At 41.9% G+C, this 18,772-nt stretch overlaps 1 long non-coding RNA gene across 1 annotated transcript in view; it reads left to right on the top strand.

The window, feature by feature from the left end:
* The first annotated feature begins 3,751 nt into the window (after positions 1-3,751).
* LOC123348653 overlaps positions 3,752-18,772 on the top strand; it is a 67,509-nt gene continuing 52,488 nt past the window's right edge. Inside the window, exon 1 of the long non-coding RNA XR_006573228.1 lies at positions 3,752-3,829. This is a non-coding gene — a long non-coding RNA (uncharacterized LOC123348653). The remainder of the gene's footprint in view (positions 3,830-18,772) is intronic.

The raw sequence follows: 18,772 nt of genomic DNA, 5'->3' as shown, positions 1-18,772 counted from the left end.
GCAAAACATTTAATTTAAAAACGAATAACGTCAAAATGAAACATTTTTGACCTTGTTGAAATTAAATGGTTGGATCATTTCCCTACCTTTAAGCTGTTTAAGCCGGTCTCTGAAACTCAGAATCTGCCTCTTTCCCCTTCATTGGCTATATGGCCACTTGTGCCTGGGCCCTCTTCACTCCATTCTCTTTCCGTTGCAACTCTGAGGCGGCCCAACCTCACGCACGCTTGCTCGCGGTCTTGCCATCTCCCTCACTTTCCTTTTCTCAACTCTCCTCCGGTACCCAAGCAATCTCTGCAGCTGCCACATACAAAGATTTTTGTAGCAGAAATAAAACAACTATTTAAATGACTTTCCCTCTGTTGCAACTCTTCCTTCTGAGGGGTACGTTTTGAGGTCGTAAATTATTCTGGGCACAGTTGTCTCTTTTTGTGTGTCTGTTCATAGCCTAGCGCAATGGGGCCCTGATCTTGAGTCAGGCCTTGGGGTGCCACTACAATAGAAGGAAGCGTTCTACAATAATAGTACAAAATGTTACTTTACACGAGTGTTTACTGCAGTGACTGGGGCACGTGTTGCAGAATACTTCCTCATTGATTGTTTTTAATAGGGATAGATAATGTCAGAATTTGTTGCAGAACTTCTGTTCTTTAAAGACTGGCAGGAGAGAGGAGGCATTCATGATTTAAGCTTACAAAAATCCCAGTTCCTTAAGGCATGTTTGCTTGTCAAAGTCACCATAAGGGGCAAAACCTGGACACAATTTGGGTGAGTGGTTTGTGGACCCTTTGGAAATCTGTCCCTAAGCATGACGGCAGCTGTGTAAAGTGCATGTGCACCTGTTGTGTCTGCAAACTCACATTTGTTCGTGCAAGCAGGACTTTGCTCATAAACAATGAGTAAAACAGGTGCAGTGGGTCTGGATGTATTTTGCATGGGTTCTGCAGTTGTGTAGTTTTTTCCTGTAAAATTTAATCCTCCAGGCCTTAATCAAAGTGCAGCACGCTGGATCTCAGCCAGAACTACAGCTGTACGGCTGCATGAGTCCTAGCGAAGCATTGATCATGGTAACTAGTGTTGTTGCCCCCATTACTTAATGATGTATTATTACATCTACAAGTGCAAATAACCTTGGCCCTGTGCTAGAACAGTATTACTAAATGGATACTTGCAGTAGGGTGTATCCTGTATCATTCGCTTTCTTTGGTTCCCTCCCTCTTTCATTTTTCATAGCATTAGATAAGTAAACTTTGATCAAGATTCAGATGTCATGGTGAACTCCTTGGATGTACTTACATTTCTTGCAAGGACTTTACAATTAGTTCCTATGTGCATTTATTGTGTAAGTGTAACCCACACACCTTCAGGGTGTGGTGTTCTGTACCATCGAGTGGTACTGAAACCACTTAGAGAGAGTTGGCTTTTGGCTCATGCACTAAGCTCCAGAGGTCCCAGGTTCAATCCCGCCCGCTGACGACCAGAATCTGGCGGTGTTACATAAGTTCTTAGCCACAAAAATTCCATTTGTCCTTACCATTGGCAAACAGCCCTCCTAGCTGAGATCCGGGGGAGGTTCTGTTTGCAGGCTATGCCATGTCACATTTTCTGACTATCTCATTTGATCAGCAACACCTTTACCCGTAATCTTAAATCTAAACCACATAGCCATATACATGCTGTACCAATCTACTGTGCAACATGTTTGTTTACCAACACAGTGGAATGTTTCGAGTTGCATGAAAAATAAAACCCCAGAAAGAACGTGACTGTTTCTGGTAAGTTTTAGAGCCCATGTTTTCACAGTATTTAAATGTTGCGGGAGGCAGCATAGGAGCAAGGGAATAATTACAGCACATTTTTTGGTGCATAGGTGAAATAAAAAGAGCACTTCCAGACCGTCCTTGCCAATGAGGGAAAAGTTGAAGGGCAGAGTTTATGAATTTCAACACCACACTCCACTAAGAAATATGCCTAGCTCTTATATGTAGAATTTTTGTCAGTAGAACTCAAAGTACTTTAGAAAGGAAATCAATATCATTATCGTCTTTTACAGATGGGGAAACAGGCACAGGAGGAGACGGGGACTTGATAAAGCTCACCAAACAGGCCAGTGGCAGATCCAGGATTCCTGTGCCCCAGTCTAGTGCTTTATCCACACTGTTCTGAAGATAAACTGGAGCATGCAAGGCAAAATTGCTTTATTAAGCACCTCATTGCTAGCTATGCAATGCTATTATTTCCAAAGGTTGCCCTTGTCATAGTGCCTTGATTTATTCAGAGGTGATACCATGATTTCTCATAACACTGTGTTGCAGTGTGAGGATTTGAGAAAAATGTATCTACCCCTAACTGCAATAACAATGTTCAAACAGAACGCAAGCAATAGGAACAATGAAAGCTATTACTGCAACGTCTTCAGTCTCCCTCATGTTCGACCAGCCCTTTTCTCCAGTAGACAAGATACGCAAAGCCCAGGAGGGGAAACAAAGGCATAGAGAAGTGAAGTAACTTGACCAAGGTCCTCTGCAGACCAGTAGCAAAGCCAGCAATAGAAGCCAGGTCTCCCAACTCCCTGTCTGGTGCCCTATCCTCTAGCCAATGGCACCCCAGAAAGCAAACCTGTGAGAAATGTAGACTTCAAGACAGACTTTGGTGTAATTTTTTGTTGTGGACTTTTTAAAAGGATGGTAAGCCCTTAAAAGGGGAAGTGCACTTTTCACTGTGGCCACCCATCCATATATTTAGCTGCTTTGTTTGTGCATATAATGCACAGGAGGGATTTGAAATGTTTGCTGGGTGAAAATGTCTATGAGGCACTAAAATACAGAGCTAAATGAAATCATTACACATTGTCTGAATTAATTAAAATCTATATTTTTCCTACATTTCGACAACAATGTTGCTCCATATTTAATGGAAAGTTGTTGAACCAAGGAAAGCAGAGGAGTGAAAGAAGGCCATTTATGCCTAAAATGTCAGGAAAGCCTGTTTTTATAGGTAATTAATTACATGTTCCAAGAAGCCGTTTAGTGGTTAGAGCAGCAGGCTAGGTCCTACATTTTCATGAGTGATGAGTGATTTTGGGTGTCTGAAATTTTGGGCACCCAACTTGAGATACCTCAGCAATTTCCAGAAAGCGCTGAGCATCTATCCTCTGAAGTTAATGCCCCTTTAAGATATCTGAAGTCTGACACCCAATTCAAATTCAGCACCCTACAGGGCTTAAGCACATGCTTAAGTGGTTTCCAGAATCAGGAACATAATGGGAAAAGTTCCCAAGACTCTTTTTTTTTTTTAACTACAACTCCAAGTCAGAGGCCCCAGTTACAGTACTTTTGAGTGTTGCAGCATAGATGGGACCAGGACATGTCCTGATAACAGGTGTAAATCCTTGGACTGTTCAGGATTTTAACCTGGTTATGGAGACCCAGATAAGTCCTATCTATGTTACACCTTTTAACGATGTTGTAACTGGGCACATTGCCTTAGCTAGAGATGTAACATGGCTAGGGCATTAATTATAGGTACCTTCTCTCTACACAGCAGAATTTACTGTTTCTTTAACAGTTACATCACACATGCCATTCTCAGACGTCCATACTAAACCTGAGGTTAGGAAGTAGCCTTTGATACCTTCTTAGCGGCAGTGGGTGTGGTCAGATGTGAGCTGGGTGGTGTAGTGACTTTAGTTCTGCCTCAGACACTCCCCCATATAAATGAGCAGTCAAGCAACAGCTGTTCTTAAGGGCAGGTTTCCTTCTCTCCTACAATCATAAGCTCAGCTTCCCTCAGGCCTTGCTGTACCACCAATATTAGCCACTTGGCTGAGGTAAGAAAGAGGCCTGTATATTCTCGTTTGTCATTCAGTCAGGCTGCACACACCCAATAACATATGTTACACTCCCTATATTTCCTCCATTGCAATTCTGTACCATTTAGTCCATAGAGCTGTGAAGTCAGGAGTTTCTGTACTATAGAGAGTCTACATCTTGTATATATGTATCGCTATTGTTCTGAAAGCTTTGGGAAATGCTGCTGTGGAAAAAAATCATATATGCCCATGTAAAACCTAGTGTTGGATAATTAGAGCCTGAATTACTGCTTCCTATCTTTAATAAAACACAGGTAATGGGTGTAGTCCTCCTACCATCCTGGTTTGTTTGTTGTTTTATCTCCCCCTGCTTATCTGGAGTAGGATGCAAAGGGTGACAAGTTTGCACAGCTCCTACTGGCTCTATCAAAGAGAGGTTTAGATAGAGCAGTTCCTTAAAGACCAGGAGGGCTTCCATTTGAATTCTGACTGTGGTAGCATTTGAGATCCAAACTGGAAACAAGTGGTTTTGCTTAGATTACTTGGAGACGTTATAGTGGCTTATGCTAATATGTTTGAAACAAGAATGGTCTCGGACTGATATTTCTGAAGAACGTGGAAGAGCAATACAAATGTTAAAGTCATAGGATAAATACAATATAAATGTAATGCCAAGAAGTTAAGTCCTCCATTCTGCTTTGAGATCTGTTCTGAGAGTGAGGGGGTATAAACTGATAGAGTGTATCACAGCTTTTCCTCTCCTTTTGAAACTGACTGACAAGTCACTAAGTATAAAGCTTTGTCTGAGGCTTAGAAGTCTGTGGATCTGAGCTAAGCTTGTGTGTCACATGAGTGTTTCTGATGTATCTCAAAATGTGAGCAATAAAGGTGAGTGGAAAATTTGGATCTGGGCTCAAACTGCCCAAATTTTAGGATGCTGTGAGCTGAAGATTTGCTTCAGTTCTGCATCCCAATTCAAAATCTTATCCCTCACATCCCCGTCAATATGCAAGAGCCCAGTGTATTTGTTTGGCCAGGCTCAGGCACTGCCTCATTGCTGACTCAGATGGACAAGGGCCACCTAGTGAATCACCCACCATTTCCTGCAGCACCTGGGTTCTCCTTGGAGGTCTCCTATCCATGTACCAAGCAGGCCTGAGCTTGCAAGATCTGACAAGATCACAGCTAGGGGCAATATGGCCACAGGCCATAATTTTACATAACTTCTTAAAATTTGCATAATTATTTTAGAAGAGAAAAAAACGGATGGCTCACTTTTGTACATGAGGATGAAGATAGTAGGTGAAAGAGCCTTTCATACTGGGGTATTGAAACCTCAGCTCTTCCAGAGAGGATCTCTCTCAGTAATTGACCTTGATACTCTTTCAAAGGGGATTTTGCTGCATCTGGGAGGTGCTGGAAGGCACTGAGTTAAATTTGTGAATCTGATGTGGCATGTATGGATTAAAAAGCACCCAGCAGCAGCAGCAAAAGAGCATGAGAATAATAAGGGAAAACATCTCTCTTGAAAGACTGTACATTTTCATACTCTAAATGTGTTCTAGCTCCATGAAGGGAACCCCCTGGTTGCAGTTAGGGTCATGACATGGGATCCTCTCCCTGAACTGCAAACCAGACCTCAGGAGTCATAGTAGCAAATCAAAAAAATAAAGCTTTTGTGTTTTTCCCTCATCACAAAGAATGAAACTATGCTAATGCAGATGCCAGTGCACAGCTTCTGTGCCCCTTAAATCCCACATACACCCTACTTAGACTAAACTCTTTGGAGCAGGGACCACATTTTTGTTTTGTGCTTATACAGTGGCTAGGTGCTACTACAGTAAAAATAATATTTTGAGGGTTTAACTGGTGCATAGGTCTTGTGCTGGTAAGAGGGGAAATATTGCCCAAAGGCAATTTGAGAGTCTTTTACTTGGGCTCTGTGGATATAGCACTCTGCTGCATGGTGTAATGTGGAAATACATTTAACAAATATGTGGATATGAGCAAAATGTTCACAGAAAACCACAAAGCCAACATGGAACTGAGCCTGGGCTCTGATGCATAGGTGAAACGTCTGTCTGTGCTCATGAAAGTTTGGCAGGTGTGGCCTACTGTAGTCCTTATGTCCATGGAGCCAGTGAACCTTCTTCCCTGTAGCTGCTCCACCCAGAAACAAATCCAAGAAACCCTCCTTATTCTAGAGATGGTCCCATAACAAAACTTTGAATCTAAATACTCTCAGACTTTGATTGTGTTCAGATACAAATCTGGCCTTCCTGGCTCATGCTTGTTTCTCCCAGAGGATTGTAGTGGATGGTGGATGAATGTAGAGATGGGACTTGTAGGGAAGAGATTGGGGGGAGGAAGGGAAAGAGGGAGGTCTTCTGGGAGGTTTCATTTTGGCTAACCCTGAAAACCAAATGGTAGGATTTGGTTCACTAATCCCTTTGTGAACCACTCCATAAAGGGCTCCTATAGATATAGTCTACTGCTTAACTTTGGGCTTGATAGTGGTGGCCACGTTACCTGGCTGTGTGATGTAGTACATGTTCTGAGAGCCAAGAGATAATTGTGTCTGGGAAGATTGTGGTTGAGAGAGAGAGAGAGAGAGAGAGAGGGAAGTTCACATGTATGTTGAAGCACCTAACTGCTTTAGGAGCTTGGGGAACTTTGGTTACCAAGTGCCTAAATCCCTTTAAAAATATTTAGGATCCTAAACCAATTGGGCATTGCAATGCTGAGCATAAAAATGCCTAACTACCTTTAAAAATCTGGGCCATAGCCTTTCTTTGACTGAGTTCCCCATCTGTACAATGGAGAGGGCAGAGCTATTATATCTCAGAGGATGTTGAGTATAAATACACTGAATATTGTGATGTAGTTGGGTATTACAGTGATGGGGATGGGCATATAAGCACCATAGATGGGGGAAAGCTACATGGACAAGATAGCTTCCCTCTGCAACGTGACTTTACTGGTTAGGCAGGCTTTCATTTGAAAATCTTTCATAAACGTGTGCAAAAGCAGCCTGGAAAAATTGTCATGAACTCTTACTAGCCCAGGGACAAAATCTACTTGCCTTTCCAATGCTGTTCAAAAACAAATAACAAAAATAAAACCAACCAAACAACACCTTCCCCCCTCCTAGAAAACTGCTTGTTGGAAGAAATACTTGCCTGGAAGCAGTGGATGATGTGAACTCTGAGCCTGCAGTAATGTGGCTTATTTTAATTTGCAGACATTTTTTTATCTTAATTTTTGCAGAATCTAAATCAGGGGTAGGGAACCTATGGCATGCGTGCCAAAGGCGGCACGCAAGCTGATTTTCAGTGGCACTCACACTGCCTGGATCCTGGCCACCGGTCCGGGGGGCTCTGCATTTTAATTTATTTTTAAATGAAGCTTCTTGAACATTTTAAAAACCTTATTTACTTTACATACAACAATAGTTTAGTTCTATATTATAGACTTATAGAAAGAGACCATCTAAAAACGTTAAAATGTATGACTGGCACGTGAAACCTTAAATCAGAGTGAATAAATGAAGACTCGGCACAGCACTTCTGAAAGGTTGCCGACCCCTGATCTAAATCTTCATCTTTTGAAAGGTCTCTCCTTGTGGCTCAACAGGGCAGATTGCATGGTTGTTGACATGAGGATACAAGAAAAGCAGGCTCTTTCGTAGGTGCTTCTTTTGTGGTTTCTGTATGCAGCTCCCTGAAACCTGAGACTGGCTTGGATTGGTGAGCATTTAGGGCTCTCGGGGTGTCACCAAACCTTTCCAGTCAGAAATGTGGAGCATGCTTTTTATATAACACATCAAAGTCTGGATGCTGTGGAGTATCTTCTCCCAGGAATGTAATAAACTGTAGCACAATAACAGGTCAAGCAAGCCAGGCTGTTTTATTCTTGCTGGGTGTGAGCACGGAGCCTGGATCTGGTGTCACCCTGCTGAAAATCTCCTAGCTGAAGAAAATCTTGTGTTCCAGTCAGATTTCCAGGGTATAAGCCAAACACATGCAAGATGCAAGCAAAGCCAGCTGTGGTAGTGGAGCCTGGCTATCCTCTAAACATGGTGAGTTGTGACTCCTACTTCAGCCCATAGTTCAGTGATGGGAAAAATCACTGTCAGGGTCTTTGTGGTAGGAATGTGAAAACTCAAAATCAGGAACTAGGCAAAGAATGAAGAGGAACTGGTCCTCTTTCCCCATCCTCTTATTCATTGCCAGAGTATATTTACTGACATCTTTCTTGCTTGGGCAAGGATGGCTGCCTCCTCACAATGCCAGAAGTGAGGAAACAATGTCTAAGAATCTATTTAGTTTTTCCTCTTATGGCTTGAAGTGGTTTCCACCATATACAGGGCTTACAGTTTTGTCCAATGGCTTTCAGCACCTGCACTATACAAATTGTTCCAACACCGCTGACTTCTACATGAAGCCTGAGGCCTGAACTCTAGCTATGATAATAGACATCTGGTGGTGTTTCTGCCATCAGGGTAGCTGGAGAACTGTCCCGCTTAGAATGATGTGACAAGAAACTCAGAGTAAAATACATTTGCCTTCATCCCAGGTTGGTGCACCATTTCCATGAGAGTTGTTCTTCCAGATGAAGGGGTGATATTAGATATTGGATCAGCTGCTCCATTGCACCGCACTGCATTGGGTATCCGGCTCCAAAGCAGCAGTAGCAGGACTTCGAGTCAGGGCAGCAGCTAAAATTTTGTCTAGAACTGCCACTGGGTTAAGCCAGATTGGATTCCTCTGTTTACAGAGGCTATTCTTATTACTGCTTCCCCTGCCAGCCCCAATTTGGGGTAAATGACATTGTTGGCTGTCTCTACCTGCCCTCCTTGAGGAGAGGGATTTCCCAGAGTGAGGTAAAAATCATGCTGTACCTAGGATTAGGGGCTTATGTGGGGAATAGGGTTAGTCACTTTTGCCAAAGCCATTAGTCTCCACAAGCCATTCTGCCATACTGGATTCATTTGGGTGGGGTGAAAGAGGCTCCCTGTCTCCTGAACTAACTCCCATTCTTTACCAAGGGATAGCTTCTTTTAGCACTTGCTCTCATTATTTTTAGTGCAATCATATGCATTTTGCAACTTAACCTTTTCTGCATCACAAATTCAGCCTCTATCTTGGGCATCTACATGGATTGATTGAAGCACAACTGTGTGTCCAGCTTAACTTCCTCTATTTCTCAGATCTTTGTCCTAAGTAAAATGATGGACTAGTTAGCAAAAACTGAGTAGAATGGAAGGAACAAGACAGAATCTAATGCTTTAATCTTTCTTTCTCTTCTGGTGCTCATGAAATTGATGGCATTGTAATCTTAAAGCCACATTGCTCCAACGCTGTTTCTATCTTCATCTGATTTTTATTTAGTGGCTTTGTTGGGAGTCCCCACCATATGTCCACAAGGCAGGTGTTCTGCTGACAGCCAGACTACTCTCCTTGAAGCACCAGTGGAGTTTCTCATGTGTAATGACTAGGAGCTCATTAACGAAGGCCATGAACGAAATCTGCGGAGACCGAGTGCCTTGCACAGATTGATCTGTGCATGATTATTGTTTCTCCTCTCCCATGAAAACAGGCTCTCATTTCTGCATGATCTCCCTCTCCAGCTTTATCCCCAAGGGGAGTCTGAATGGACACAGGGAAGGGAAAGCACAGAGGTTAGCACAAGGGAACTCTCTTTGCAAACTGTCCTTCGCATGTAGTAGTGGTGGCAAACGAAAAGAATTCTTCACAGTTTGGAGAAAACTAATGTACGAAAAGCTGAAATCTGCTATAGTCTCCATTCCACTGTAAGAGAGATTCATTGATTCCAGGGGCTTGCTCTTATAGTAACGGTTTCTCAAAGTCACCAGGTCAGCCCTTCATGTACACTATGGTTTTGCTTACGCTGCAAGTAAGGCTGTGACTGTAGTCCAGGCAGGCATATCCTAGCTTTAATCTAGCTAGCACTGGTAACATAGATTCAGGCAAATGGGCTTCAGCATAGGCTAGTCACCTGAATATATACACCCAGGCTTCCTGACTGGCTTGTAGTTGAGTGAACAGCTCAGGCTGAAGCTTGTGCCACCATGCCCACACTCCTATTCCACTAGTAATGCCCACACTACCTTTAATCTAGCTATGCCTACTAGTGCTACAATCGCACCTTGTGGTGGAGATATACCCTGTCTCACCTTGCCCCAGAGCTCTTTCATTACAAATGTTTCCAGTGTTTGCAACACATACCAATTTGTGGAGCTGCACCAAGATAGCTAATTCAGCAGGAAATTATACCTTAGACATTCCTTAATCAATAGATGGGGAATATGGCAGTTGAAGTGTTATGGATTTTGGGTTCTGGGTTGCATGGGTGGTGAGGGAGATGGTTGCAGAATGCCCTTGTATGTTGACATAATTCTCATACAAGAAAATTATTAATGGCAACAAAAGGAAGCCAAAGGCTTTGGTCAGCCCAGACTGAATAACTGATGCGAGGAGTTCATGCTTTTTCTGCTCATGGAATAGGTGAGTAGATTGCAATTTTCTTAAATATATTCAATGTTGTCTTTTTGGAACTATTTATTCTATGGATTGATCACAAATATTCAAAACTCGTGATGCGATTCTTGGCTTGATAAGCTGCATGGTGCTGTTTCTGTTACCTGACGGGATAAATGTATGGCCATTTCAGACACATGTATTAGCTTAAAATTCATTGTCTGCTAATACACTTACAGCTTTGAAAATGATTCTGTGCACATTTGTTTGCCTGCTTGGTCACAAACAGTGATATGAGCATTGCAAAAGTGAATTCATTTCCAAACTTGAACCAATATTTATATGCAACCTTTTACAGTATTTGCCCAGCTCTAGTTGCGAAGGTCTCTGGAAGCACATGAGGGTGATTAGTAGTCTGACCAGGTATGTATCATCCCCATTTTACAGATGGGGAAAACTCAGGCAGAGAGGTAGTATCGCTTGCCCAAGGCCATAGAGGGAAATCAGTTTGGAAATGAGGCTAGGATTTGGGAGCGCCTGGTTCCCAGTCCTGTGCTCAGGCCGCTAGTGGTTTGCAACATATTGTTTTTTGTTCATCTGTTGGATTCTTTCAGGAATGATTGCAGTAGACCTGCATTGTTAAAATACTGACATAGCACTTGTTATGGTCTCAAGCCAACAAGATTTCTTAATCCTTATGGGATACCTTATTGAGTCTCAGTTCCAGTGTATCTCAGCAGCTGCTTGTGACCTCTCAGTAATGAGTCACTTTTGCAACAATAAGATAGTTACAAGTTTGATGTTTGTTGTAAAATACTTTGTATGAGCTAGGATGTAGCTAGCTCTTGTAATAAAGTATATGACGAACCTTTCCCACAAGCCTTTGCAATCACCACACCCTAACTAAGCGCTTCCTCAAATATCTATGACTAACAACTCCAGAAATGTGTGCAATTACCATGACTTGTGGTTCAAACTCCCCCCCCCAACCACCACAGTAAAAGCAAATGGCCAGTTAAACACGTGATTGGTTATTTGTGCATACACTTACTATGGAGCCACACAAAATCGTGATAATTGTCTGAGCAAATGATGTACATGTATCTCTCAAATTTTCACACCCAGTTCAGAACATTTGGGCTCATTCTTGAGATGGTCATAAGATTCCTTCTCCTAATTTGGTTTTGCTATAGCTGACAAAGCTGCCTGACTAGAGCAGTTCTGAGAAGCATTGCTGAAATCTGATGCTTAACATTTCACTGTGGATTTTTGGCTTCAAAGTGATTTTGTTATGTCCCCAGAGCCTGGTTAAATCCTTAGTTATAATGATTGCACACTGAAGGGTGCTGTTACATAGAAATGCTGTCCCATAACGGCTTTGTTGCTGTGGAAAATCCGATGTTGTTTGGTCATTCGCTATGAGTTCCCTAAGCCATCAAGACATTTGCCTCAAGGCTACAAACACAAAGCTACAGGCAAAACCCTCTGGACATAATGAGTGGGCATTTATGCAGAACTAAAAACTGGAACAGCTGAGCAGTAGATCTATGAATAGCAAGCATGCCTCTAAGCACAAAAGACATCATTCTGGAATAAAAGGTTTTATAATGGTTCTGACATCTTGAATGTCAAGATCATACTACGTTGTTGTAACTTTTTTATGTTTGTTTGTTTGAACCACATTCCTGAAGTAAGACTTAAGCAATTAAAGGGTATGAAGGAAACCTTATGGCAGTATTAGGAACAAAAATTAATCAGTGGACACCTGGCAAGATCCATCGCTTTGATCATAATTGCTATGGAACAAACCTCTTGCTTCTGTGCTGAATGAGGATTTTTTTTCCAGGATTCTTTACACCACTAGCCCTAAAAGGATTTATTCTAACGTTAACTGAGAAGTGCCCTCTGACGGAAGGGAGAGGGTCGGATTAACCATAACCTATGGGGTCAGGGAGTCAAGCAATACAAAGAAGGGTAATCAAACTCAGAGTGACTTGGATCAACAGGGAGCTGGAGGAATTCAACGGTGAGAAATGTAAGGCAATGGGAACTAGCACAAATATCATCCAAGAGGTCTAGGAGTGGGAGGTGTGTCCAGCTCTTAAGCCTTTAGCATAATGAAAAATGCAGCAGAGAGGGGCTGAGTGAAATAGAGTCTGGGGTGTGTGTACAGAGCGGGGAGGGTGAAGGCACAGGGAGAGAGAATCTGGAGGGGAAAAGGAGACACACATGCCCCCTTTACTGTGTCCAGCAGCTAGTCTTGCCTTTGACCGTGTTTGGCTATCTTGAATACACAGGCTTTAGCTTTAAAAACCTTGACTTGACACGGCTGAGGGGAGGGACAATCCTTGATGTGACCGCAAAACAGGGTTTTTTTTTTGAGTTTGGATATTTGTTCCAATCCTTTCAACCTAGATCTGGTGTTTACAAAACCTCCAGACACTGAGGTTTGCTCATCCCTACCACAATGAGCTATGAACTATGACCATGAGAGGAAGGATGGCCTTGTTAGAGGGCTACCCTAGGACAAAGAAGACCCTGGGTTCAATTTCATTGTCCACCACAGACTTCATGTGTGAGCTTGGGCAAGTCAGCGAGATCAATGGGACTCGAGGAGCTGGGCTTTAGATTTCTCTCTACCTCAGTTCTCTGTCAAATGGGAACAACAGCACTGCTCTACCTCACAGGGGTGTTGTGAGGGGAAATGTATCAAAGATTATGAGGTATTCCCATAGGGCAGGGATGAGGGGCCGCATAAGTACCTAAGGTACATAGACACAGGAACTCAAGAATTGTTTCTATTTAAAAAGACAGATCCAATTTCATGGTCCAGCCTTTGTTTCCCCCGTGCCCCCAGGGCAATCAGGGTGGCAAACAGCTAGGGCTGGCCCTGCTTAGAACCCAGTGCACCGACCAGATAACAGTTTGTCCGTCCCAGGTTGTGCTGTGGCTGTGGAGCCACCTTATGGAGATTAATTACTGGAGCTGGTCGGAAAAACTTTTGATGGAACCATTTTCTGTTGGAGAAATGCAGGTTCAGTCAAACTCAAAACTCCTGGTGAAATTATGTTAATTTTGGCAACATTTCATTTTGGAGGAAAAAATGGAAAACAAAGTTTCAGTACTTTTGTTTTGCAATTGCTTTTCATTTCAAAACCTCTTCCTTTGGTGTTATATTTATATTATGGAAGAAAGCTGGAATCTGAAACATTCAGTTTAACCTGAAAAGAATTATTTGGAATTTTGCTTTGGAAAACTTAGGAATTTTTGAGTTTCATTCTGATTTGGAATTAAGCCAAATTTCAAAATCCTTCATGAAACAGAATATTCACCCCCTGCACAGCTCTACTGATTACACTGAGTGGTTGCAGAAACATCCTCCGTGGGAGGCAGGAAAAGAAAATCCCTGCGGCCTTAGAGTCTCTGGTCCCAGTCTCCCCTGCTCCCGGCCAAGTGGGACTCCAAACTAGGTGTGATTGCGTGTGCTCGCAGATCCCCACAGGAAATCCCATCCCCCCCACCACACACACACACACACACACACGTGGTCCTGCTACACTAGTTCTGCTCCATGGTTGTCTAGAGATGGAGCCAGGATTTGCTCTGTTGTATGCAGTGACTTTTCACTGGGAAAGAGTGCCATTGTGGAATGTTCTTGTTTCTTTCCCAGGGCCTAGCTCCTGGTGGCAGGGCAGCTTCAGTGGAAGGCCCTCGGCTTTGCTGTTCACTCTCCACCAGAGCCAGAGTCCTGCAACGTTCAGGATGAGGTGCAAGTCATAGCCACTTAATCTGGCATTCAAGCTGGCAGGGGATTTGTTATTGGTTGTTGGGAAGAGGAGGGTTACTGGACTAGTAGGGTACCTACTGACCAAGAGAAGGAGCAAAAGAGGACACTGTGATTTCACTGTTTGGCCAGAGAGATTTCTTTCATTTTTGTGTGGGCTCCCGGGCACTATGCGTAAATGGGGCACATAATAAACTACTCAAACATGTCAATAGTGGCTTTTGTCTTTGTAAGTCACAAGCCGAGCAGAAACAGAAGACTGGAAATTCCAAGGGTCACAAGTAGTGGGTCCGTCCTCCTCACCCTATCAGAGCAGGAAACTGATCACATCTATATCCACCTGATCCGAATGGAAGATTCCTCCTCCTGTGCAGAGAGAGAACCTCAAGGCCTTTGCAAATACAGCAGGCGGGACATTCCTTTGCCAAACACATACATGGTATCAATTCAGCCCTGTGCACGTGAGCAAGAGTCACTGTGGTTCAGTTTCTAATCTCACTTATGCCCTAGGATAGGAATCCAACTAGCAGACTCCCTTTTCTTGTCCATTTATATGGATTCTGAGTGTAGTTGTCCCTAGCCTAGAACTTGACAATTCAACTGCTGGGCAGGGCAGTGGATTTAGGCCTTTCCCTTGTGATAGAACTTTAGCAAATTATCAAATTTCCTTTCTGAAAAACACTTATCAAATATATAGTCCACAAACTGTGTAATAATAATGTAGCTTGAAATACAATTGTAGACTTATTTTCTTTGTGATTATGGTTGGATGCTGCTGTTTAGTGTTTACCAATGTAAGGACATTACTAAAGAGATGCTGGTGTTTACATTATCTGTGGCTTTTAGAATATAGTCAAAAGAAAATGTACAGTAATGCCCGTTATTATGTAGCTCCCTGCCAATTAGAATGAAACCCAAAGTTTGTAGAACAAAAGTTGAGCAGATTTTCTCTGCTCCTTGGCTTTTTTATATGGTTAAAAAATGACTTTTTCCATTCAGCTTTTCAATGTGTATAGATGTGTAACTGTACCGGCAGAATGTGTGCAATTGTGTATCTAAGAGTCAGATCCTCACTCATGTTGATTAAAACCTAAATCTGCAAGAATCTGCATGACTTCTTGAGGACTAAGGACCTAATTGTCATGAGTGAGGTTGCCTGGATTTAGCCCACAATTACCATATTTGCCCATGTAAATCGCAGGTTCATGAGCTGTTAATCAGTTTGAGTCATCTGTGCATACAAATCCTTTTTTCCCACACACTTGTGGTTACTGTGCATGCAAATTGGGGGCCTGATCCAAGTCCAGTAGAACAGGGCTTTGAACCAGGCTCTTGGTGCACAAATTCCATGCTCATATTGCATACATGCACTGCACAGCTAAATAGAGCTGGGCAAAATGTGTCTATTTTGCAACAGGGAAGCATTTAATAAATTTGTGTTAGTTTTGCCAAATTGTTTCAGTTAAAAAAAAAATCAATGTTTTCTTTTGATTTTTTTTTTTGGTTTGGTTGAAACTACTTTGTCTCAAAATTTCCTTCGTTTTTCCAAAAAATTAAACATCCTTCAGTGGTTAAAATTGAAACAAAATGTTTTGATTTGTGTCAGAACAATTTCATTTGACCCAAAATATATAAAATTCAATTTTTCAAAAATGTTGAAATATTTCATGTTTGATTTGACCCAAAATCTTTTTTTTTTAATTTTTCATAATTGCCAGCAAACCAAAAAAAATCCATTCTTTTCACAGGTCTACATCTATACTCTGAAAATCTGCCTGACGTTCTCTAATTCTAGTTGCCATGGCATGAAATATGTTAAAAGAAGTTATATGTTCTTTCAATGTATTTTAAAAGCCATTGTCTTTAACAATACAATTCTCAAAATAGTTTTCTCAGTTGGCAAACAGCTGTCACAAATCAACATTTATTTGTTGACATAAGCTGAGCCTTGCTCACCTTGATGCATTCAACTGTGATTTGATGACACTACATGTATGTGAAATTCCAAGAAGCTTGGACACTGCATGCGCCCTAATGTAAGTGCTAAGTCCTAGCACAAGCCATTCTTCCACTTCGGTTTGACCTGTTTCCGGACACTAATGCTGTGTTTTTACAATGTTTGATGTATGATGAAAAGTAATTTAAGGTTTGTGGAGATGACTCACTTGCCTAGAGTAGTGGATCCAAGAAACAAATACAGATGTGACTTCAAAACTGTTCTTTGGCATGAAACAATACCAGGACTTTTCATGCTATAAACCACAAACTATGTCCAGCGAAGACTAATCAACACGTTTTGTGGTTCAAACGGTCGGAGACCTTCTGACTTCATAGGGGAGCAGGTAATAACTGTGCAAACATCTTTTGGTCTTCTACTAAATCTTAGCATTATTTATCATCTCTAGATTCTTCTTTAAATTTGGAGGTAAATTTTGGCAGGCTTTGGGGCTTGCCAAAATAAGGGTGGATTCACATGTTACCAAGTCTCTATTCAGACTGGCCTCAGCACCGCACAGAATGGGCACCTCTAGAGGACCTCAGCAGGTCCTTTTGCATATTGAGCAATGGGGAGGTATTCTGGGATATGGTCCATGTGTTTTATGGTTATCTCTCCCTGTGGCTGTTTGATTATTTCCCTCTTTATCCTGTTGACAGCGTTGCTGCTGGAGCCTAAAGCTGGCCTGGATAAGGGTGCAAAATACACTGCAGAATCTGTGTTAATTCATGCTTGTCCTGTCATAAAACCTGAATAGAGACAGAAATTAGCTCTTCATATTTATAGCATAATTGTTTCTCTAAAATACTTATTTATTTTTTTATTTTAAACTTTGCAGTATAAGAAACAGGCCTGAACCTGTGGACTGAGTTATAGAAACTGTTTGAGAAGATTAAGGTCTCTTAATTGATTACACGCAAATGGGTGTGACTTAATCCTAACCTTCCTGGGAAGAATTTAATAGGTCCTGTTAGTTATGCAAAAATTGCCACAGTGTGTGCTCAGTTGAGCAACCAACTTCACTTGCAATCAGATCATCCCTTAAACCTACATCACTGACACTTCCAAAGTGAATGCACTAATTTATAGTCTTACCTTTCCAAAGTGCCCTTTGCTAGCACATTGATTCCAGGAGTTTTGGCAACAGGACATGGGTATGTTCATCAGTCATGTCATGACATGAGATGAGAGAGTGGGATGAGATGTGTCAGAACAGAGCTGCATCCGCTCATGATTTTCATAAAAGCATCTTTCTGAATTTTACATTTTAAAGAATGAGGGATTTACTCTGGCTGAAACACCTCCTGCTTGCTTCTACTCACAGGAGAAAGGAAGGCCCAGGTAGATGATCTTTTATAACTTATTTCTGCCTCATCAGTTTTTCTTGCTAAACTTCACTTGAAGCTCTAGAACTGCAGATGGTTCTTGAAGAGGATGACACTGGAGCCATGGGGTCTGTCTCAGGTGCTGATATCAGAAGAGACAGAGTGAGCTGAGCACAGTCCTGATCATGTTGCCTCCATTCATCTGAAGACGTCACCAAATAAGTAAACAATACAGACCAAAAAGACCAGAGATACCAAAATTCCTATCTGCCCTTCCAAGCATCCAGGAGTTTGGGATTTTAGAGGAAAGCTTTCAGGAGGGTGAGAAGGAAGTGATGTTGTATCGAGTAGAGTCGTAGAGAGTCATGATGTTTTGACATTCCAATATCCATGCTGAAGACCTTGTATATGTGACGGTGTGTGGTATGATAAGATGCAAATATGGCGATGCAGTGCAATGAAATCGGCTTGCCATTATTCCTTGGCTCTCCTAGTGATTGTTTGCTGATGAAGCTGTTCTTTCAGTCTGCAAGTTGGAGGATGCCTGGGTAAAGGTGTGTGTTTACTTGCAAAATTTGCAAGATAATGGTGATCTAAAATTAATTTAATTGCTTAAGGCCCTATATTTTGTAAGAAGAAGGACTCAGTTTGTAATGTCAATTAGCTTAGAATATTGTATTTCATTTTATATTTACCTGTTTTAAAGCCTATGGCCAGTCTTGGATTAAAGAACACACAATCCCACTCTCTAAGAACACTGAGATGCTTCCCTCTAAATGCAGATGCAAAAGATACTTTACTAAAAAGACATTTCTCCATCACCACTTACGCTTCCTCCTTAACCACTGGTTGGCCCCTCTAAAATTCAAAGTATAAATCTTATTCTCAATGGAGCTGACTATAAAGAGATCCATTCAGAAATTTCATAAGCAGCTACAAACTCAGTCACATCATGAGACTGTAACCACAACCCATATAAAATGACTGATTCTGTTGATTACAAAAAATGTCTGCTTCCTCCATGTTTTTAGATTCTATGCCCCCTTGCTTATGCAAGGAACAGCTTCTCCTGAAGTGTCATCTTCCTTCAAGGATCTCCTTACAGTCCACTCCTTTTGCAAAGCTTTCAGTTCTTGCTATGCACACTCTTGATTTCTCCACCTTCTCATATTGCATCTGAACTACAGTTCCATGCATCATGTTTCTAAACTACACTGTAAACTCCTCAGGGTTCATTTTCAGCCAAAGTTTTCCATGGAGCCTAAGGGAGCGAGGCATTCAACATCCATTGGTGTTTGCGTCTGTATTTTTTCCCCCAGAAGTGTGTGAGTGCCTTAATGCCTTGGGCTTCTTTGG

The sequence above is a fragment of the Mauremys mutica genome, chromosome 13 (assembly GCF_020497125.1).
Source record: "Mauremys mutica isolate MM-2020 ecotype Southern chromosome 13, ASM2049712v1, whole genome shotgun sequence".
Lineage (NCBI taxonomy): Eukaryota > Metazoa > Chordata > Testudines > Geoemydidae > Mauremys > Mauremys mutica.
Note: the sequence above shows the minus strand (reverse complement) of the source record. Positions and strands in the feature narration are given on the sequence as shown.